We start from the raw sequence: 24,311 nt of genomic DNA, 5'->3' as shown, positions 1-24,311 counted from the left end.
GCTCTCTGCATTGTTGTGAAGGGCTAGTAAGTAAGCATTTCAGTGTTAGTCTAAGCATGTGACAAATAACATTTGATTTGATTGAAATTAGTTGAAAAAAATAATAATAATCAGAAGCACGTTCTATAATGCTTCTCCCCATCTAAAGCCAGCCATAGATTTATGCCTGGGCTGAAGGATGGCTGTCCAATTTTACGCATGAATGGCCGCTCTGCCAGCGTCGGCTATGTTTTAAAAGCCTCTGTCAGATGTACATTTTAGGATGTATATCAGTGCTGCCCGTGTGTAATTCTTGTGTAATTCCTGCACACAGTGACTATTTCTGTCAAAGCCCACCAGCAGCTTGTGCATTGCTAAGATTGTTTTACATCATTTCCGTGAGTGTTTGTTGTCCACGGTGTGTGTGTGTGTGTGATGTCTGTGCATGCACAGTGCTCAAATACACTCTACCGGAATACCTTTCCTGTTTTCCCACGTCATTATTCATTATGGAGCTAGTCAAATTATAACTACCTCAAGGTCAAAGTTCATGTCTCGTGTTTTTGCAAATGGGAATGAATCCCAAACTGGGAAATGGGGGAGTTGTCGAGTCAATTACGACTGACACCTTTCTGTGTTTTTTTTGGAGGAAGGCTTTTCCTCTCTAGCTGCTTTCTGAGAGATGATACATAGTGAGTTGATAATGTGAAACTATTCAAATAGGTCTGTGATAAAGCCAGGACATTGTCCACTGAAGTTGACTGGTTGTATTATACTGTGTTGTATTAGCTGCATATTTAGTGTATCCTAACGAATGAAAGACAAAATGGCAGTCCGATCATAGGTGGAGGAGAGACTTCCAATATGTAGCGGACTGTCATTTAGACACCCAAAACCCTCTCTTCTCAATGTCATTCGTCATCTGGACAGGCCAATCAACGTTATGGCAATGGGACCTATACGCATGTCCACAATGTGATATGAAAGAGGGACAAGTTCCCCTTTGTTATGATGGTAAGTCAAAACGGGGTCAGGCTACCCATTTAAGATGTTTATACAGGTACCGTCAGGTCTGTCTCTGTGTCCCAAATGACACCCTATTCCCAATATAGTGCACTACTTTTGACTTTAGCCCTGGACCCGGGTCAAAAGGAGTACACTATCTAGGGAATAGGTTGCCATTTAGGACACTGCCTGTGTGTGTAGTAGTACAGAAAGCGTTGACGTTGTTCGTCACCTCATGGAGAAATGGGCACCCTTTTTAACTCCTTGTTACAGGGGTCCTGGCATATCTCTGCGGTCTCCCACAAAGCCTGAATGGGAACATTGTGTGTGACCGACCCTGCTGCTGGTCTGGGTGCCTGTTTGGGTCCAGCACACCTGTCAAACCATGTCGGCAGCGCCTCCGGCACTGACAGACTCCAGAACCCCCCTACACAGGAACACATACACATGTGCACGTCGGACACGTGCACACACACACAAAGTCTTGGGTTTTTATTGAAAACACATATTGGCCCCCTCACTTATATCAAGGTTGCATTCAATGCTGGGGTCGCCCTCTTCTGAGGGGGTCAAGTTCCATATTGGAAAGTGGGAGTTGGGGGGGGGGGGGGGTTGAAGGTGAGGGATGGTGAAGGTTAGTCAGAGCACACACACTTACACATGGAAACGGGACTCTTGACGTACCTTGCCGGTAACTCGATTCCCATTTTCAATCATTTGCAGATTTTTTGGTATCCCATTCACAATGCCCAAACACTGTGTGTTGCAGTGCTTTTGCAGAAACGTTCAGTTTTGTACCAGAAAAGTCTTCGCCCATGACCCCACTCGAACACAATAGAAACATTTAAAACAACTGAATGTCATGATCTCGCCATCACGGTTGACAACTCCATTGTGTCCTCCTCCCAGAGCGCTAAGAACCTTGGCGTGATCCTGGACAACACCCTGTCGTTCTCCACCAACATCAAGGCGGTGGCCCGTTCCTGTAGGTTCATGCTCTACAACATCCGCAGAGTACGACCCTGCCTCACACAGGAAGCGGCGCAGGTCCTAATCCAGGCACTTGTCATCTCCCGTCTGGATTACTGCAACTCGCTGCTGGCTGGGCTCCCTGCCTGTGCCATTAAACCCCTACAACTCATCCAGAACGCCGCAGCCCGTCTGGTGTTCAACCTTCCCAAGTTCTCTCACGTCACCCCGCTCCTCCGCTCTCTCCACTGGCTTCCAGTTGAAGCTCGCATCCGCTACAAGACCATGGTGCTTGCCTACGGAGCTGTGAGGGGAACGGCACCTCAGTACCTTCAGGCTCTGATCAGGCCCTACACCCAAACAAGGGCACTGCGTTCATCCACCTCTGGCCTGCTCGCCTCCCTACCACTGAGGAAGTACAGTTCCCGCTCAGCCCAGTCAAAACTGTTCGCTGCTCTGGCACCCCAATGGTGGAACAAACTCCCTCACGACGCCAGGACAGCGGAGTCAATCACCACCTTCCGGAGACACCTGAAACCCCACCTCTTCAAGGAATACCTAGGATAAAGCAATCCTTCTGCCCCCCCCCCCCCCTTAAAAGATCTGATGCACTATTGTAAAGTGGCTGTTCCACTGGATGTCATAAGGTGAATGCACCAATTTGTAAGTCGCTCTGGATAAGAGCGTCTGCTAAATGACTTAAATGTAAATGTAATGTAAATGTCAAGTGAAATGTTCAGAGACCTGCCAATACATATTCTTTCAAGTAATTTCTTTCGATCATCTTCTGCGGATGGGCATTCGCATTCGACAGTATCATGCTCTTACATTCAGCATTGATCTTGATCACGTCTCATTGCCCGACAATACCACCCTGCATTGTAAACATGATGCTAAGTGACGTTATCATGAGAAGGGGAAAAAAAGCTATATTGCTGATAGTTAATGCACACAATGTCATAGCCCTCTGAAGCACTTACGGTGTCAAGTCCCACTAACATCACCCATACAATTTTCTCCTCTATTGACTTTTATGTTCTGCCGCAAGGTTGGTCATCCCGGCAAGAGTATGTATTCCAAATAAAGAATAGCATCATTACCATAATGATATTTGATCTCAAAGATAAACACCCCATTCTTCCCCACGCCATGCCTCTGAAGCGTCGGGAGAGGGAAAGATTGTGGGGGTTGCCTTGACACTAGTTCGCCTTGACGTGAAGAAAGGCGGCCGTCTTTGCAAGGTCTCTTCCATTGTTTTGCACACTTACTGTAAATTGTGGGGTTGACGCTAGTTCACCTTGACCACCTTTTGTGCGCATGTCATTTACAATGGTGTCTAGAACAAGGTTTTACACGGTCGGATTGATTCTACGATTTGACACGCACAAAGGCGGCCATTTTTTAAAGGTATCTTCCACAAGAAGGTGTTCCACACATACATTGTGGGGTTGATGCTTGAACCTTGACACATTTTCGAAAATGTGTCTTCAGCAAGAAGACATTTCCCACAATCCAGATTTCCCACCCATAGCAGGGATATGAGGACGCCTCCTCCTTGCCTCAATGCTTTATCGACCAGCCATGGGACCCACAGGAGACCGGAGTCTGCTGTGCTGTGAGTCTGCACCCCTGCATGTCTAAACACTCGATGCAAACGTGCATACTCATTTTTAACCCGAGCTTGCTCTCTTGCTTTCTGTCATACACACACGCACACACGTCACATAGCTCAAGGTTCCTTAGTTCGCTAATAAGGCCAATTAGAGCACAGGCATGTGGAAGCCTCCAGCAGAGTAGCTAAAAGGTTGGAGGTGTTAGATGTACACCCTTCTCTGCCTCCCCTCATTGTCATGGAGACCGCGAGACAGAAGGGAGAGTTGGGGAGAGAATAAGAGGATAAAGATGGGACTCAGAGAGAGAGAATTGAGTGAGGGAGGAAGAGCGAATGAGCGGTTGACGCTAGAGAGAAATAAAGATGGGAAGATGCAGAGGGAGGATAGAGAGAAGGTAGGGATGGAGAGAAAGCGGTGTGATAATATTATGCAGTTGAAGGGGAGAGAAAGATGGAGTGAGTGAGGAGGAGAGGAAGATAACAAGGGTGCACAAAGGAAGGCAAGAAAGCACATTTAAATACATAACCTGCCTGCACTTCCTCTGGTCTGGGTCATCAAACAGTCCCAGTCATTTATCAGCTTGCCTGCATTTAATTTGACCCTTGGGTCCAGATGGTCCTCATGCATAGTGTGTGTCCTCCTCCTCCAATGACTCCTAATGATAGCCTCTGCTAACACCCCTAGACTGACTCAGCACAAAATCTTTGATCTGCTGAGGATGACTGGAAAAACATTTTGCACCGGAATATACACTGTGTACAAAACATGAGGAACACATTCCTAATATTGAGTTGCACCCCCTTTTGGCCTTCAGAACAGCCTCTTTTTTGAAAGTTATTTTATTTTTTATTTCGCCCTTATTTAACCAGGAAGGCCAGTTGAGAACAAGTTCTCATTTACAACTGCGACCTTGCCAAGATAAAGCAAAGCAGTGTGACAAAAACAACACAGAGTTACACATAAACAAACATACAGTCAATAACACAAAATTAAAAATTCAATTTCTTAAATAATCTATGTACAGTGTGTGCAAATGTAGAAGAGTAGGGAGGTAAAGCAATAAATAGGCCATAGAGATGAAATAATTACAATTTGGCATTAACACTGGAGTGATAGATGGGCAGATGATGATGTGCAAGTAGAGATACTGTGGCGCAAAAGAGCAAGAAGATAAGTAACAATATGGGGATGAGGTAGTTGGGTGTGCTATTTACAGATTCGCTGTGTACAGTGATCGGTAAGCTGCTCTGACAGCTGATGCTTAAAGTTTGTGAGGGAGATATGTCTCCAGCTTCAGGGATTTTTGCAATTCGTTCCAGTCATTGGCAGCAGAGAACTGGAAGGAAAGGCGGCCAAAGGGAGTGTTGGCTTTGGGGATGACCAGTGAAAAATACCTGCTGGGGCACGTGCTATGGGTGGGTGTTGCTTTGGTGACCAGTGAGCTAAGGTGGGGCTTTACCTAGCAAAGATTTATAGATGACCTGGAGCCAGTGGGTTTGGTGATGAATATGTGGTGAGGGCCAGCCAATGAGAGCATACAGGTCACAGTGGTGGGTGGTATAAGGGGCTTTGGTGACAGAACGGATGGCACCGTTATAGACTGCATCCAGTTTGCCAAATAGAGTTTGAGGCTATTTTGTAAATGACATCGCCGAAGTCAAGGATCAGTAAGATAGTCCGTTTTACGAGGGTATGTTTGGCAGCGTGAGTGAAGGAGGCTTTGTTGCAAAATAGGATGCCGATTCTAGATTTCATTTTGGATTGGAGATGCTTAATGTGAGTCTGTAAGGAGAGATTGCAGTCTAACCAGACACCTAGGTATTTGTAGTTGTCCACATATTCTAAGTCAGAACCATCCAGAGTAGTGATGCTAGCCGGGCGGGAGGGTGCGGGCAGCAATCGGTTGAAGCATGCACTTAGTTTTACTAGCATTTAAAAGCAGTTGGAGGCCACGGAAGGAGTGTTGTATGGCATTGAAGCTCGTTTTGAGGTTTGTTAGCACAGTGTCCAAAGAAGGGCCAGAAGTATACAGAATGGTGTCGTCTGCGTAGAGGTGGATCAGAGAATCCCCAGCAGCAAGAGCAAAATCATTTATATACACTGCTCAAAAAAATAAAGGGAACACTTAAACAACACAATGTAACTCCAAGTCAATCACACTTCTGTGAAATCAAACTGACCACTTAGGAAGCAACACTGATTGACAATAAATTTCACATGCTGTTGTGCAAATGGAATAGACAAAAGGTGGAAATTATAGGCAATTAGCAAGACACCCCAAAAAAGGAGTGATTCTGCAGGTGGTGACCACAGACCACTTCTCAGTTCCTATGCTTCCTGGCTGATGTTTTGGTCACTTTTGAATGCTGGCGGTGCTCTCACTCTAGTGGTAGCATGAGACGGAGTCTACAACCCACACAAGTGGCTCAGGTAGTGCAGTTCATCCAGGATGGCACATCAATGCGAGCTGTGGCAAAAAGGTTTGCTGTGTCTGTCAGCGTAGTGTCCAGAGCATGGAGGCGCTACCAGGAGACAGGCCAGTACATCAGGAGACGTGGAGGAGGCCGTAGGAGGGCAACAACCCAGCAGCAGGACCGCTACCTCCGCGTTTGTGCAAGGAGGTGCACTGCCAGCGCCCTGCAAAATGACCTCCAGCAGGCCACAAGGGAGACAGGACGGACAGCTGATTGTCCTCGCAGTGGCAGACCACGTGTAACAACACCTGCACAGGATCGGTACATCCGAACATCACACCTGTGGGACAGATACAGGATGGAAACAACTGCCCGAGTTACACCAAGAACGCACAATCCCTCCATCAGTGCTCAGACTGTCCGCAATAGGCTGAGAGAGGCTGGACTCAGGGCTTGTAGGCCTGTTGTAAGGCAGGTCCTCACCAGACATCACCGGCAACAACGCCGCCTATGGGCACAAACCCACCGTTGCTGGACCAGACAGGACTGGCAAAAAGTGCTCTTCACTAACGAGTCGCAGTTTTGTCTTACATGTGGTGATGGTTGGATTCGCGCTTATCGTCGAAGGAATGAGCGTTATACTGAGGCCTGTACTCTGGAGCGGGATCGATTTGGAGGTGGAGGGTCCGTCATGGTCTGGGGCGGTGTGTCACAGCATCATCGGACTGAGCTTGTTGTCATTGCAGGCAATCTCAACGCTTTGCGTTACAGGGAAGACATCCTCCTCCCTCATGTGGTACCCTTCCTGCAGGCTCATCCTGACATGACCCTCCAGCATGATAATGCCACTAGCCATACTGCTCGTTTTGTGCATGATTTCCTGCTAGACAGGAATGTCAGTGTCCTGCCATGGCCAGCGAAGAGCCCGGATTTCAATCTGTGAGGTGAGGGCTAGGGCCGTTCCAGCAAGAACTGGCAAATCTGGTGTAGTCCATGAGGAGGAGATGCACTGCAGTACTTAATGCAGCTGGTGGCCACACCAGATACTGACTGTTACTTTAGATTTTGACCCCCCCTTTGTTTAGGGACACATTATTCAATTTCTGTTAGTCACATGTCTGTGGAACTTGTTCAGTTTATGTCTGTTGTTGAATCTTGGTATGTTCATGCAAATATTTACACATGTTAAGTTTGCTGAAAATAAACGCAGTTGACAGTGAGGACGTTTCTTTTTTTTGCAAAGTTTTTTTCACACCTATATTATTTAGTACATGTAAAGATGAGATTAAATCAAGAATAGGCTGATGGGTGACAATATTAGCCAATCACTTGATGATGCCCAGCATCTGAAACAAAGCCAACTTTTTTGAATCATAGTTGCACACCTCGTGTAGCCTAGCCCATAGGGGTATATGTCTTAATAAGGTTTGTATCACAACTAAATTGGCCAAATAATTTCTTAACATTTAGCACATTAATCCGCTTTACAAGGGATGTAGAGCCTAACTGGCATACATAAGCAGTGTGTGAGTTTCAAGTTTGGGGAAGATAATTTTCACCATAAAAATGCACCTTTTTATAATAAAAGCATTACATGCATAATCACATCGGCTTTGAAAATGGTGATTTCCAACTAACGGAACATTTGCGCTTATAGGCTACTACCATGTGTGCATTGCTGCTCTTATAATGTGAAGAAATAGCCTAATAGTTTATCAACATTTTAAGCTAAAAGTTCTGATCTGTTCCATCAGCCACGTTGAGTATAACATTTTTTTTATGCTAGTGGTTGTATTAATTTTGGATCTATCGCATCCCACAACTGTCCCAGACTATATTTTGAATAATTATTTTTCTCACAGAATCGAAAATGTCTGCCTTTGTACTATGGAGGATAGTAAATTGACAACTTGGCTAGTGCTTTTGCTGTTCGTTACGCATACACATCTTGTCTGACGAAAAGTGAATGTGGACAGTTCTTCCAATATCTTCAATATGCACCTCGGAATTGGATAAGGACGCGCGCAGTTGCATCCCCAATGTGGGTGTCTTCACTTGTAGCCTATGAGAAAGACCCGATCACATGATGGAGCGTGCATCAGTCAGGGAGAAGGGCACAATGGCCACTGGCCGCAAAAGGCATGGATTTTTTTAGGGTGCACTACGGCCACACAAGGGGGATGTCGCTGTGAAATTCTAGACATTATCAAGTGCTTGTCAAATTGTGAATGAGTCACTGATGTAGTTTGTACAGCCTGTTCAAAACAGAGCTCATGCCTTTTCAAGCTACTTTTTTCAAATCATCATTAGTCGCATCATGCAGCCTTACAATGTATTAAAAATCAAAACATATAGCCCAACGTTTGTAGAACAACTAAAATTACATTAATAACTCTACATTAGGCATATAGGAATACCTTTTTTTAACTGCTCAACACAGAATATCCGCATGTGCGCACTCCCTCAAATCGTTTGGAGAAAATATCCTTTCTATTTTATTAAGCTTTGTTCAATTGTATACTTCATACTATAAAATAATGCTACGGATTTCTAAGCAATTCTTGTCTGCTAAATGAACTAGTGTAGCCCACAGCCATTTGGCATAGCTGGATCAGGACCCAACATAAGGACAACTCTGAGTATAGTATTCTGTTCTTCTGTCTCAAATGTCTCAAGGCTTAAAAATCCTGCTTTAACCTGTCACCTCCCCTTCATCTACACTGATTGGAAGTGGCTTTAACAGGTGTTCATCAATAAGGGATCACAGCTTTCACCTTGATTCTCCTGGTCAGTCTGTCATAGAAAGAGTAGGTGTTCCTAATATTTTGTACACTCAGTGTATTTGTATATATTTGTGGTAGTATTGCTGTGTTAGTGTTGACAGTAATTGCATGCCTGTTGTGATATAGGCTCCTATGAGTAATGCAACTATGTTTGCAGACTAGTTTTTGGCAACAGTAATGTTTGTATGAATAAATGGCTAGTATTTATTTATATTATGGACAAAACTGCCATGGCTTCTCTACTTCCTAGTATACACAATATCAGTTGAGCACTTTGAGTACTATCCAAGCTGGTCCTATTCATAAACAAGACACTTCAATAACATTTTGTCTACATTAACCTCATCCACATAGCCTCTGGCTGTTTTCTGACCTGAAATAACCCCTGGGTCATGAGTCGTGAGATAAGGTTCAGCCATTACCGCTTTTTGTTGCTAATGTGTCACTAGTAACATGGGTGTTTGGGTCAGCGGCGGGCAACAATAGAATAGTGACTTCTGTCCTACGACTTCCTGTCTAACCCCTCTCAGCACATTTTTCACTCAGCTGATAAAGTAAGTCGTTCTTTGATACACTCCAGGGACCGCAAGAGCTGTCCCTTTTGTCTTCGCACTAGTGCGGCTACGCCACAGGCCGTCGCCCTGCATTAGTCATGCGGTAAACATGTGCTCTTTCGCACTCGTATGGTTTTCTTTTCACTTTTATTTAGTCGACGGTATAGGGGCCTGTTAAGATTGTTGACGTGATGGCCCCTTGTGTTGTACAATGGCTGTGCCCTTGGATGCAATCGCAGTATGAAGCACACTTGAAGCCACATTCAATGCCTGTACATTTGCTGATGCACTTGCTCTACCTTCAATGTACTGAAGCTGATTTCAATGAAAACAAACGGTAGAGTTTTGAAAGAACTTGAAGTTAAAGCTAATGAGGTTTATTTGAACCGTGAGTAACCCAGATGAATAGTGTCTCGAGCACAGGGTGGGGCTGCATTCTCTCACAGCACCCTCTGGTTTGGAGTACCCAGTGATCTTCAAATGTTTTCCTTAGTTTTGTCTTTTCAGCAAAAATGTGTCTTTCCAGCAGGCTAGGATGATACACTTTAGTCAGAACGACAATGATATGAATGTGTATTCTCCAGTGAAAGCGCCCCACAGTAATGCAACAACAACATCTCAAACACCTATTAGTCAGTCATGAAAGGCCTCTGTTTCACAACCCATTGAAGAGGTTTTGGAAGCTCTTATCCCCAGTGGCCACCACCACTTCTGCCCCACTGAAAGTAGTGGAACACGTCCAACATGTATCTGTGAAAACACCTCCGCTCAGAATGTGTAGCTGAGATACAGAATTATAAGAATAAGAGAGGCGTGGAAGAAGTAAAACCCAGATTCATGTCTGAGACAAACATTTGTATGAAAATCCATCACATCTGCATGTGGAGCATCAAGGTCACCAGTGTGCTGGAGTTTCTTTTCATCATAGTTCAGGTGAACCAGGTCCGGTCCCATGTGGCTCAGTCGGTAGAGCATGGCGCTTGCAACTTCAGAGTGGTGGGTACGATTCCAACGGGGAACCAGTATGAAAAAGTGCACTACTGTAAGTGGCTCTGGATAAATGACAAATGTAAATGTATAATACTGGACTTGTTATACCATTTTCAATTGAGATGTTAACTCCAATGTGAACATAATGCTTTGTAATTCGGCTTGTTCCCATTGTGCAAAACTCTTTCGGGAGGGGATTGGTGTAATATGGCAGAGCTGAAGATTTTTGCTGAAAAGACAAACCCCCCTGGGCCTTCAAATAACTGACAGATGCTATGTCTGTCTGACCACCAGCCTGGTTCTCCAGATTGACTTATGGTGTCTGCCAATCTAACAACAACCCCCGCTTGGATGTAATGACTAATAGACTTGATGAAGCTCTCTAATGGTTAGGAAACAACGTTGGGTCAGATTGTGTTAAGACATTTTTTTGCCCGAACAACTCATTTAGTGGCCTATGGTACATTCTAATGCCAGATAGTTGCTGCTTGAATATACAATCAGGAAATCAAACATTGACAGTGCTAGTTTCATCAACTTCTGTACAATATGATATAAAACACACAAACAACTTAATTTTGACTGCACTGGGCCTTTAAAGAATCCCGTAAGAGTCTGCTGACATCCAAAGGCTTCTAGCTTCCTTTTTAAAGAGCCATTTTCTTAGCTATACAGGTATGATAGAAGAATGAAGCAGGTTAACATGGGCTTTGCTACACAGAAAGCAGCAGTTGCCCACTCCATTGTCAACAGTTTGATTAAATCAATAAATCTATATCAATATCTTTGAAAATACCACGTAAGTATATATTTTTTTTCAACTATTCAAATCTGTTTTATTTTATATATTTTGGATGAGAGCGAGGCTATTACCCCGCTAGCCTACCTATTGTTCCTGCAGTGAGGAGGATTCACCATCTTCATCGACTGTTTTCATAATTTGTCTGCAGATCATCGCCAAAAAGACTACCAGTATGCAAATTAGGGAACCAAATCAACAGCTCTCTAACCGATGCAATTCAGTAGGCTCCTGTTGAGTCACTCACTTTGATGTCATTGTCTGGCACGTCCTGATGAACTTCATATAGAACATATAAATTAGATCTTTAGTTGTCTGGATGCGATACCACAGACATATAACTATGTGTTCCTTCAAGGTATTCACACCCCTTTCACTTTTTCCACAATTTGTTACAAATCGCGATTAAAATGGATTAATAAAAAATGTGCAACGTTCTACACAAAATACTTTCAAAGTAGAAAAATTCTACTTTTTTTTGTTGATTCATACAAAATAGTATTCATCCCCGAGTCAATACATGTTAAAATCACTTTTGGCAGCAATTACAGTGTTGAGTCTCTAAGAGCTTTGCACAACTGGATTGTACAATATTTTGCAATCTTCAAGCTCTGTTAAGTTGGTTGTTGATCATTGCTAGACAGCCATTTAAGTCTTGCCATAGCCAATTTTAAGTCCAAAACTGTAATTAATGTCAGCTTGGTACTTGGTAAGCAACTCCAGTGTACACTACATGACCAAAAGTATACAGTATGTACACCTGCTCATCAAATCGAATTCCAAAATGAATGAGCAATAATATGGAGTTGGTCCTCCCTTTGACGCTATAACAGTCTCCTCTACTGGGAAAACCTTCCACTAGATGTTGGAATATTGCTTGCGGGACTTGATTACATTCAGTCACGAGCATTAGTGAGGTCGGGCACTGATGTTGGGCGACTAGGCCTGGCTTGCAGTCAGCGTTCCAGTTCATCCCAAAGGTGTTCGATGGGGTTGAGGTCAGGGCTCTGCAGGCCAGTCAAGTTCTTCCACACCAATCTTGACAAACCATTTCTGTATGGACCTCACTGTGCATGGTGGCATTGTCATGCTGAAACGGGAAAGGGCCTATCACAAAGTTGGAAGCATAGAATCGTCTAGAATATCATTGATGATACAAGATGATACGATTTCCCTTCACTGGAACTAAGAGGCCTAGCCTGAACCATGAAAACCAGCCACAGACCATTATTCCTCTTCCACCAAATTTTATAGTTGGCACTATGTATTGTGACAGGTAGCGTTCTCCTGGCATCCGCCAAACACAGATTTGTCCATCGAACTGCCAGATGGTGAAGCGTGATTCATAACTCCAGAGAATGCATTTCCACTGCTCCAGAGTCCAATGGCGGCGAACGTCACACCATTCCAGCATATACTTGGTATTGCACATTGTGATCTTAAGCTTGTGTACGGCTGCTAGGCCACGGAAACCCATTTCATGAAGCTCCCGACGAACAGTGCTGACGTTGCAACCAAGGACAGATGTTTTTAGGCACTTCAGCACTCTGCAGTCTTGTTCTGTGAGCTTGTGTGGCCTACTACTTTGTGGTTGAGCCATTGCTGCTCCTAGACATTTCCACTTCACAATAACGGCACTTATAGTTGACTAGGGCAGCTCTAGCAGAGCAGAAATTTGACGAACTGACTGTTGGAAAGGTGGCATCCTGAAAGTCACGGTGCCACGTTGAAAGTCACTGAGCTCTTCAGTAAGGCCATTCTACTGCCAATGTTTGTCTATGGAGATTGCATGGCGGTGTGCTCTATTTTATACACCTGTCAGCAACGGGTGTTGCTTAAATAGCTGATTCCATTCATTTGAAGAGGTGTATACAGTGCATTCAGAGAGTATACAGATCCCTTCACTTTTTCCACATTTTGTTATGCTACAGCCTTATTCTAATATCGATTAAATACAAATGTTCCTCAATCTACACACAATAACCCATAATGACAAACTCAAAACAGGTTTTTAGACATTTTTGCTAATGTATTTAAAATAAAAAACATATACCTTATTTACGTAAGTATTCAGACCCTTTCATATGAGACTCGAAATTGAGCTCTGTTTCCATTGATCATCCTTGATGTTTCTTCAACTTGATTGGAGTCCACCTGTGGTAAATTAAATAGATCCGACATGATTTGGATAAGCACACACCAGTTTGTATAAAGTCTTACAGTTGACAGTGCATGTCAGAGCAAAAACCAATCCATGAGGTCTAAGGAATTGTGTATAGAGCTCCGAGACAGGATTGTGTCGAGGCACAGATGTGGAGAAGGGTACCAATACATTTCTTCAGCAATTTAAGGTCCCTAAGAACACAGTGGCCTCCATCATTCTTAAAATGGAAGAAATTTAGAACCACCAAGACTCTCTTCCACCCAGCCAAACCAAGCCTGAATGCCAAACGTCACGTCTTGAGGAAACCAGGTACCGCTCATCACCTGGCCATTACCATCCCTACGGTGATGGTGGTGGCAGCATTATGCTGTGGGGATGTTTTTAGTGACAGGGACTGGGAGACTAGTCAGGATTGAGGGAAAGATGGACAGAGCAAAGTACAGAGAGATCGTTGATGAAAACCTGCTCCAGAACGCTCAGGACCTAAGACTGGGGCGACGGCTCACCTTCCAACAAGACAATGACCCTAATGAATTTTAACATAAGGCTGTATTGTAACAAAATGTGGAAAAAGACAAGGGGTCTTGAATACTTTCCGAATGTACTGTATATAATGTATATTTGGCCATGATTTTTAGGTTATTTGTCTCCCAGTGTCTGTCGGAAAGAAGACTGAACCAGGTTTTCCTCTAGGGTTTGGCCTGTGCTTAGCTCTATTCTTTTTTTTGTTGATAAAAAGAAAACAACCTCTGTAGTCCTTGCCGATCCATAACATGATGCAGCCACTACCATGCTTGAAAATATGAAGTGGTACTCAGTGATGTTTAATTTGCCCCAAACATAATGCTTTGTATTCAGGACAAAAAGCACATTTCCTTGACACATTTTTTTGCAGTATTACATTAGTGCCTTATTGCAAACCGGATGCATGTTTTGGAATATCTTTATTCTGTACAGGCTTCCTTTTCACTCTTGTCATTTAGGTTAGTATTGTGGAGTAACTACAATGTTGTTGATTTTATACTACATTTTCTCTGATCACAGCCATTAAACTCTGAATCGGTTTAAAAATCACTGCACCATGGTGAAATAATCGCTGAGCAGTTTCCTTCTTCCCAGGGCAAACTGAGTTAGGAAGGACACCTGTATCTTTGTAATGACTGGGTGCATTGATCCACCATCCAAAGCGTAGTTAAACATTTCACCATGCTCAAAGGGATATTCAGTGTCATTTTATTTTTATTTGTAAAAATATTTTGCCATCTACCAATGGATACCCTTCTTTGCGAGGCATTGGAAAACCTCCCTGGTCTTTGTGGTTGAATCTGTTCTTGAAATTCACTACTCGACTGAGGGACCTTACAGATAATTGTATGTGGGGGGTACAGAGATGAGGTAGTCATTCAAAAATCATGTTAAACACTATTATTGCACACAGTGAGTCCATGCAACTTATGTGACTTATTAAACATTTTTTCTTTACTCCTGAACGTTTTGATGTTTGCCATTACAAAGTGGTTGAATATTTAATGACATTTCAGCTTAATTTTATAAATGTAATTAATACAAATGTATGAAAACTAAATTCCACTTTGGCATTGTGGGGTATTGTGTGTAGATCATTGGCACAAAATCTCAATTAAATGTTTTAAATTCAGGCTGCAACACATCAAAATGTGGAAAAAGTTGAGGGGTGTGAATACTTTCTGAAGGCGCTGTATGAGATTGTCACCTTTCATAAATCAGTCAAACTCGCTGTTCTTGTGGAGTTAAAGCACAGTAAATAGCCTATGAGCCACCACTCCGTAACTGCATATGAAACAGCAGGGCGCAACATGAACTGTTTCTCAATGAAAAAGTTGACTCGCGGAAGCATGGTGGCGCTTAAATGAACGGTCAATCATAATGGTCAAGTACAAATAGCATGATATTTAACCTTCGCTTATATTCTTCAATTGTAGACTGCGACAGAGCAGATAAATATTGAAATGGAATGCAAAAATGCACTGAAAGGATACTGGCCCGACACAAGATCCACTGTACTGATATGTATTTACTGGCCCAGGGCCAACAGACCATGGTTAATGTCGGACTAATGGCATGCAAAATAACATAAATGAATGTGCCAGAAAACAATAGCCTAAGTGGATTTCGACTCATCGTTACCACATTAACATTATATGGGAAGTGCAAATTCACTCACATGGAAATTCGACTGCAACCACTGCGCGCGCACACCCAGGTACTGAGAGGCGGGCGGGACCGACAGCAGACTAGCGATGGTCCGTTTGTGAATGAACAGCTCTTTTCTAAGGGATCTTTTTGTTTAACGTGGTAGCCTACCTTTTGGCCTTTATATGGGGATTTGCAATTATTTCATGGTTCTAGGTCGACATAAGCATTTTGACATAATAAGAGCTGTTTGGGAGCCAAATGAGCCTACTATTTTACGTGAACGGAGCCAAATGACCCAGCTCACCGAAAAGACCCATCACTACAGTCATACCAGCAGTTTCCCTGTCATCGCTCACTTTGTGATTGACATGCGCCTCTATCAATAGATTGCTTGAAGATACATATTGTTAATTCTAGCGGGATCCGCAGACTTTTTTTCTGACTAGCGAATCGAAAGGTTGCCTAGTTGATTTGAGTTGGGAAAGTACCCGGCTGAAAATGACTCTGTAATCGGCTATATAGCCGGCGCTAGTGCAAAACACTGTTTTTATGATTTACGACTCTAATCAGATGTGTGGACTTCAGTCGCCTCAATCTGCAGACATTTGTGTCTTGGCTGTGTTTGTGATGGATGAAATTTAATCAAGATCATTTTAAAGGGAATCCATTTCACAGCCCCTGTAAATACAAAAAGCAAGCCATCATTCCAGGGAGAGGATGACATGTTTTGTCCCGTTCTTCTGTTGCACACACACAAAGAAGTCACTGGTGTGTATTTCTGTTTCAATTACGCACATTTCTGAAGTACTAATTCGAGAGGAATTGTCTAAATCATAATTTGTCTGTAATTAAGGTAACCTCTTCACATCTGAAGTCTTTTCAAAAAAGGGGGTGCAGAGAGCGAGATTGATAGAGAGCGAAGAAGAGGAAGAGAATGACAAACCTAGATGCATCTCTAGAGACAATAAGAGAAATGGAGACAGCGATACACACGGTGGGAGAGAGAGAGACTGCTAAAATGGAGCAAGAGAGAGATTCTGTGAAATTGAAAAGCAGTCATCAAAATTCTAATGTCGTATATGAATATTTACTGCAGTGTTAATGCAATTTAAATCAGGATTGTTGTCTGGCTCCCATCAGAAGGGACCTGTTGGGTCCTAATAAATTAGTCATTAAAAGCTGATGTGACCTGAATCAAAGATTATGGATATACTGACAAGATACACGTCTCTCGGCCCTAACAATGTGAGTCGTTGTCCACAATGCAGCACGGCGGGCTGTCTAGCTCCTGCCTTTCCTTTCTTTGGATTGGTGGATACATCTCATTATTGTAATCCTTTTTTTGAATATTCGGTGAGGGTTGCTGACGTCAACCACCTGTATTCAATAGAGAGAGAGAAGCTACTAGCCTCATGCCATCGGTATGCATAGCCATCTCAACAACTCTGATATAAAGTGTCACGTCTCTTACTTATATTAGTACACTCGTAACAACTTATATTTGATCAAATAAACCTCACATAGCGAATAAGCCACAGATCTTTTTTTTGTTGACCAAATTTGCAACTCATTGATTTCCATACAAAAATTCCTTGTCTGGTGGGCGAAACAACAAAAAAATGCCACCTGCTGTAGGGTGACAGATTTTACACTGAATTGGGCCTCTCTCTTCCTCTTCCTCTCTTCCTGAATAGCTCTTCAGACACTTGAAATAACTTCTAATGGCCATCTGAAGAGACACAAACAGCTCATATGCAGTTAAAATATACTTGCAAATGATCATGTGCATAATCATAAGGATTGTGAGGATCATAATGATGACATTTTCAAAATGATCCTAACCATCCTCATCGTCATGGATTCAATCGTTTAATTATGCTGTGAATATCTTATTTTTTTAAACTAATAAAAAAGTCTGCACTTTTGGGTTCTAACAGGTGTCTTTCTCTGTTCTAGGATGGGATATATGGTTCTAGTCTCTGAGATGTGATGTACTGGATTTGTAAGGAGCTTTGACGAGAGAAGAACCACTCACAGGTATGTGACAAGTCGATCCACTTCCTCATCAGATTAAACAGCTGCTAATATCACGACAAGACAATTCCCTGCACTGTTTCTTCAAACTCACCCCCAAACAAACACATTTTATTCAGGAGATTCCAACAACATTTTTCAGCTTGCTATCAAGTTCCCCTCTTCGAGTGATTCAACCGACCTTGCATAAATGTGACCGACCGGCTCGATTCGGTCTTGTGTAGAAAAATGTGAAATTGTGTTTTTTTTTGCACCATTTCAAACTCAGAGCTAGAAAATGTTATATCATACACTGCAGTTGAGGAACAATGGGAAAGTAAATACATTTGTAACCTTACTTTTGAGAAAATGGCGCTTGAATGTTTTTGTACATCTACTGGAAAGATCATCTTTGTCTACACCCGTTCAGCATCATTCACACCCTGTTAAGCCTTAGCCCCACCCATCTCTTTGAGGATTCACATGTGAGGCCATGTACTAAACAACCAAAGATTTCAAGACTAAAGGCTGGTTTATACTACAGGTGTGTTCGTAAATTCAATCTGGAGTGGAAGAGTGCGCTCAGAGTGCGCAATCAAAACGATGTCAGATTGTCTGTTCATGAATCCAGATCATTTCACTCTCGGAGCGTTCAGAGCGCCCACTGGACACTCTGGCCGAGGAGTAGGTTTAATTCGAGCATTCTGACCTAACAACAGCAGTCAAGCACCCAAGCTACCTGGCTGACTTTGGTTAGCTTGCTAGAATGATTTCCAAAAAAATGCATTTTGATCAGAAAAGTTGACGTTAAAATGGCTCCCCTGTGAGGTAGTGATGCGCGACATGTGCATAGTTTCCTGAAACTAATCACAAATTCCAAGAAGTTTCCTTTGAAAGCATGAATATGCAACAGGGCAAGAATGCATGTCTGTTTAATCTCCTACACAGCATTCTAATGATGAGCATTCATGGGGTCCTTCTATTTCACTTGTTTCCTCTCGTGATTTTTGATGAGTTGATGGATAGGGAAATGCTAGGCGGTCATTAACATATGCAAATCTCCAGGACAGCACTGGTAAACCACTAATATCCCCCCTCAGCGACGGGAGGTTTTTCTGGTCAGTAACCACACCCATCCACCAAGCATGTTTGGATTGCGCTTCCTGGTGCAAATGAGGTTTTCGGTGTAATCATGCAAAAGTGCAGTTGGTTTCCATTTTGCTGTCCCTCGAGTCTCTACCCGCCTCATGCTAACCCTCCTCTACCTCTCAACCCTGTCCTTCTGATCCATCTTATATTCACTCCCCATCTTGCTTTAGAATTTGTCATTGTTTTCTTGTGCACCTTTCATCTCTCCCCCTCCAAATTGGATGCAGTCACGCACATGCCCCCCCCCCCCCCCCCCCCCACCCGTGGGTTTTGACGAGCTTACCCACACTAATACCCCCCCCCATCACCCTTCCCCTCTCCTTACTGCGGGCTGTTTTTTTCAGTAAATGCCACCTCACTTCGGTTGTTTCCTCTCTATTTGCCTCTCAAAGAGATTGAGGAGACGATATTGGCTCATTGAAAAAAAAAATCTCGGACGCCTGACATATCGTCCACAGCTGCTGAAGTGACTTAATCTTAAAACCGCAGGATACATCAGTCGGCGGTCTGAATATGGTGCACGTTATTAGTGACAGAGGTTAATAAATTCAGCGTAAGGTGTCATGTCACCCTTTCCAATAACGCCACACGGAATCACACTGGGAGATTTTGCATTTCATGTTACTTTGCGTCGAGGGGATTTGAATGGCATTTCCTCCTCTGCTGGATAATACAGAAAACAGCGTGGACGTTCTGGCTAAAATTAATCTAAGCGTAATCCCATATTTATTGTAAAATAAATATGCATTAATGTCCCAGCCAGTCCTTCCCTCTGCACAGTATGAACTGAAGCAAGGACGGGAAGCTGCAGAGTCAAATGTAATTGGCATATTAGTTACAAAATGCCAAGGAAGCTGTTGTGCATTTGAATAACATGGGGCAACAGTGAGGGGTAGTTGTGCGGGCTTATAGCTGAAAGCTAGCACATTTAATGCATCTTATCCATGTACAGAGCCATTCTCAATTGTATTTTCTTGATTACATTTACATAATTTAGCAGACTCTCTTCTCCTCCAGAGTGACTTACAGGGGCAATTAGGGTTTTTCACATAGTCAGCTAGGGGGTTCGAAACCGAAAAGTTGCTGGTTACTGACCCAACATTCTTAACCGCCAGGCTACCTGTCGCCCTTACGTTCCTCCCCTCCAATCTTTTCCTCCAATGTCTTTTAAGAAGGAGGCTATGAGAGAGGGCATGAAGAATCAAGGATAAACAATTGAGATGCAGCCTCATTTTTATAGATCTCTGGGTCTTTAACCCCAACAGCCTGCTGCTCGGATCTCATGTAATAGTAGACGTTTGCTACTCTATTAGTGTTGAAAGGTGTCAAAGGAATTTATATCCGTAGTCTACTTTCATTACAAATCATCTTAATAACTCCCGACATGGAATTAAGACCTTCATTTGATGCACCTTCTTTTGCCTAATGTGCGGTCACTTTGATTTAAGTCCAATCTGGCGGAAAGAGACTATGCCGGTGGAACATTGGGTGAGCCTCTGAATGGGATCCTTGGGAAGTCCCGAATCTGACGTCACCCCATTTGAAGTTGAAATTTAACACAGTTAAGGTAAGGGTTATGGTTAGGGGTTAGGGTTTAGGGTAGGGATGGATAGCACTAAGAATCCCGGATAGCACTAAACCTTTACAACCAATACATCTTTCCCAGCGCGCTCTGCATACCCACCTAGGTAGTCCTAGTGACAGCAGTGTAAGGTCTATTTGACCACAATGTGTTCTGGTCACATGTACTACGAGGTTTTGGTTTAGTTATCTTAAGGCAGTGCCCTTTGTTTTGTTTGTTTGAGTCGACAGTCATGCTGTCTAGGTCTCTCTAAAACGATGCAAAGTAATTTAAATGGAGTTCGAGTAGACAGGAGAGGAATCATTTTGAGCAAAGTCAGCAACGTCCTCAAATTTTAATTCAACCCGAGGGCAGTTGACTTTACAGGTCTTGCTGGTGCTCTGGCCAAAGAAATGGCTCGATGCCACAAAGGAGGAACACGTTGGTGTTCGACCTAAAATGACTGAAAAAGTCATTTGATGAACTTTTGATATCTCTAGTGGTGAATTTGTTGACACTCGGCCTCATAGACCGCTGTTATCTGTGGCGCCATGAAACTGTGAGGCATGTTTACGGTCACCTCTGCCCCAGCGGGTGGAAAGGTCCTTGCAGGTTGTGATACAGTACGCTTCCTATTTTGACCAGAGCCCGATTGGGTACTGTATATAGGGAATAGGGTGCTATTTTGGACTCATCCAATGTGTACACATTCTCTACATTAACATGTCTTGTCCTTGCTTGAATTCATTGTTTGGTATGAATTGAAGCACCTCCCAAACATGCTCTCTGCTTATGTGATGCTCTACTTGCCTCACACTGCTTTCTCTCTCCCTCCATCACCGCCTTATCTCTCTCCCTCCATCACCCCTTTATCTCTCTCCCTCCCTCACCCCCTTATATCTCCCTCTGTCTTTCACCCTCTTCCATAATTTTTCTTCCCCTCTTTTTCTCTCTCCCTTCCCTCCTGCTCTCCGCCTCTGTATTTATTGTTCTTCTTCCTCCCTCTATCCCCGCCCCCTCCCCTTCCACCCCCTCTCCTTCCACCCCCTCTCTCCCCCCAGTCATGCTTGCTGCTTGCTCAGCTCTTAGCCGGGCTCTGTTTCTACCTATGTCCCCCCTGGCCTTAGTTGCTTTGCTCTAAATATACATACCGTGCTGTTTGCCGTGCTGCTACGGCTGCTGCTGAGACGAGGGAATCACAGCTTATTCCCTTCACTAGTTTACATAACCAACTCATACAGTATGGATGTATTCAGTGGCCCATCCGTGGCACATTGTCATGTTATAATGATGGAGCATAATGTGGTGGGACCTCGGCTAGTTCTGTTTGTGAATTGGTTCTGAATATGTTATTTGTGTTATGAATATTTATCACTGTTGGTACAACATTTTTCCATTGCTGAAGCTGTTGATGTTGTATGTTTGTAATTCATTGTGAATCACAACCCCTGCTTTTATATTGTGCAATCATTGGGTGATATCTTTTTGAGAACCTTAAAAGATATTGCAATCATCACCAGTTCAGATCATCTCACACTAAAGATCAGTCAGCAACTGCTTGCAATTAGTCCACTTTCACCGTATGGACCACATTGATTGATACAAGGGCTATGATAACAATATAACCTGTTTAGAAGATAATTAATGGGACTTTCATGGATGAATCATAAAAGGATTATGCCCATCTCTGAGATGAACCAAAATGGAGTCATAAGCCTGGAGATGTGTTCAGGAAGGGTTGACTACACCCTCCCACCCTCTGTCACACACTGCCTTCTCAATCCCAGAGGGCTGTGCGGTGTGAGGAAGGTTCCACTTGGCTTGATGAGGCGGTTCAGAAGCAGCACCCCCCCGCCACCTCAGGGGGAGGGAACAAATCTGACAAAGTCAAGGTGATTAAGTCAATGCGGTCTGGGGAAGTTCGATGTCATGTGCCCCACTGCTCCTCTGACATGCACTCTGACAAGTTTCAGATCTTAATAACAGTAGAGTTACAGTATGGCCTTAATGGGGAGTTCACATAGTCTTAAAGGGATAGTTCACCAAAAATGCTTTTATCTTTTACTCCAGACAGTATGGCCTTAAAGAGGAGCTCACATGGACGTAATAACAGTACATTATGGGCTTGCAATAGACTAGCGTCCTGTCCAGGGGGTGTACTTGTACATCACGCTATAGAAACAGGAGATCCTGTCCTTTAGGCCATTCTGGCTGGGACAAGGCTACTATTATGGGGAACTTGTACAGTTGGAGTCGGAAGTTTACATACACTTAGGTTGGAGTCATAAAAACTCGTTTTTCACCCACTCCACAAATTTCTTGTTAACAAACTATAGTTTTGGCATGTCGGTTATGTACTTTGTGCATGACACAAGTAATTTTTCCAACAATTGTTTACAGACAGATTATTTCACTTATAATTCACTGTATCACAATTCCAGTGGGTCAGAAGTTTACATACACTAAGTTGACTGTGCCTTTAAACAGCTTGGGAAATTCCTGAAAATGATTTCATTGCTTTAGAAGCTTCTGATAGGCTAATTGACATAATTTGAGTCAATTGGAGGTGTACTTGTGGATATATTTCAAGGCCTACCTTTAAACCGTTGCTTGACATCATGGGGAAAAATCAAAAGAAATCAGCCAAGACCTCAGAAAAAAAATTGTAGACATCCACAAGTCTGGTTCATCCTTGGGAGCAATTTACAAACGCCTGAAGGTACCACGTTCATCTGTACAAACAATAGTACGCAAGTATAAACACCATGGGACCACGCAGCCGTCATACCGCTCAGGAAGGAGACGCGTTCTGTCTCCTAGAGATGAACGTACTTTGGGGCAAAAAGTGCAAATCAATCCCAGAACAACAGCAAAGGACCATGTGAAGATGCTGGAGGAAACGGGTACAAAGGTATCTATATCCACAGTAAAATGAGTCCTATGTCGACATAACCTGAGGTCGCTCAGCAAGGAAGAAGCCACTGCTCCAAAACCGCCATTAAAAAAGCCAGACTACGGTTTGCAACAGCACATGGGGACAAATATTGTACTTTTTGTAGAAATGTCCTCTGGTCTGATGAAAAAAAATAGAACTGTTTGGCCATAATGACCATCGTTATGTTCGGAAGAAAAAGGGGGAGGCTTGCAAACCGAAGAACACCATCCCAAACGTGAAGCACGGGGGTGGAAGCATCATGTTGTGGGGGTGCTTTGCTGCAGGAGGGATTGGTCCACTTCAAAAAATAGATGGCTTCATGAGGAAGGAAAATTACGTGGATATATTGAAGAGACTTCTCAAGACATCAGTCAGGAAGTTAAAGCTTGGTCGCAAATGGGTCTTCCAAATGGACAATGACCACAAGCACAGTTCCAAAGTTGTGGCTAAATGGCTTAAGGACAACAAAAGTCAAGGTATTGGAGTGGCCATCACAAAGCCCTGACCTCATCCTATAGAAAATTTGTGGGCAGAACTGAAAAAGTGTGTGCGAGCAAGGAGGCCTACAAAACTGACTGTTACACCACCTCTGTCAGGAGGAATGGGCCCAACTTATTGTGGGAAGCTTGTGGAAGGCTACCTGCAATTTCTTATCCAAGTTAAACAATTTAAAGGCAATGCTAGCAAATATTAATTGAGTGTATGTAAACTTCTGACCCACTGGGAATGTGATGAAAGAAAATAAAAGCTGAAATTAATCATTCTCTACTAATTTTCTGACATTTCACATTCTTAAAATAAAGTGGTGATTCTTACTGACCTAAGACAGGGAATTTTTACTAGGATTAAATGTCAGGAATTGTGAAAAACTGAGTTGAAATGTATTTGGCTAAGGTGTATGTAAGCTTCTGACTTCAATAGTATTGTGACATCCCAAGGGCCTCTTCCTCTTGCAGAGCCTCAATAATGTATTCTAATGTGAACTAACAGCTAGAATAGAATGTGCTGATGCAGATTTAAAGGGAACTGCCAGTCATACCAGTGGATATCATATAATATGACTGAGGAATCTCAACCAGCCCCACCCTGTGGTTAATAATGTTTTCATTAGCTCAAGGGGCTTTAGTGTGGTCGTAGTCAGTCTCGTTCTGGCAGGTATGCAAATTGGGGTACAGGAGAGTGAAAGAGCCAATGCACATGCCCTCCTT

At 43.2% G+C, this 24,311-nt stretch overlaps 1 protein-coding gene across 1 annotated transcript in view; it reads left to right on the top strand.

The window, feature by feature from the left end:
* Positions 1 to 24,311, top strand: part of LOC129835190 (adhesion G protein-coupled receptor L3-like) — a 147,552-nt gene that overhangs the window by 37,240 nt on the left and 86,001 nt on the right. Inside the window, exon 2 of the mRNA XM_055900625.1 lies at positions 17,402 to 17,482. The gene's annotated coding sequence lies outside the window, so the exon portion shown is untranslated. The remainder of the gene's footprint in view (positions 1 to 17,401; positions 17,483 to 24,311) is intronic.

The sequence above is a fragment of the Salvelinus fontinalis genome, chromosome 36 (genome assembly GCF_029448725.1).
Source record: "Salvelinus fontinalis isolate EN_2023a chromosome 36, ASM2944872v1, whole genome shotgun sequence".
Taxonomy (NCBI): Eukaryota; Metazoa; Chordata; class Actinopteri; order Salmoniformes; family Salmonidae; genus Salvelinus; species Salvelinus fontinalis.
The sequence above is the reverse complement of the archived record's forward strand: the minus strand, read 5'-3'. Positions and strand labels throughout refer to the sequence as shown.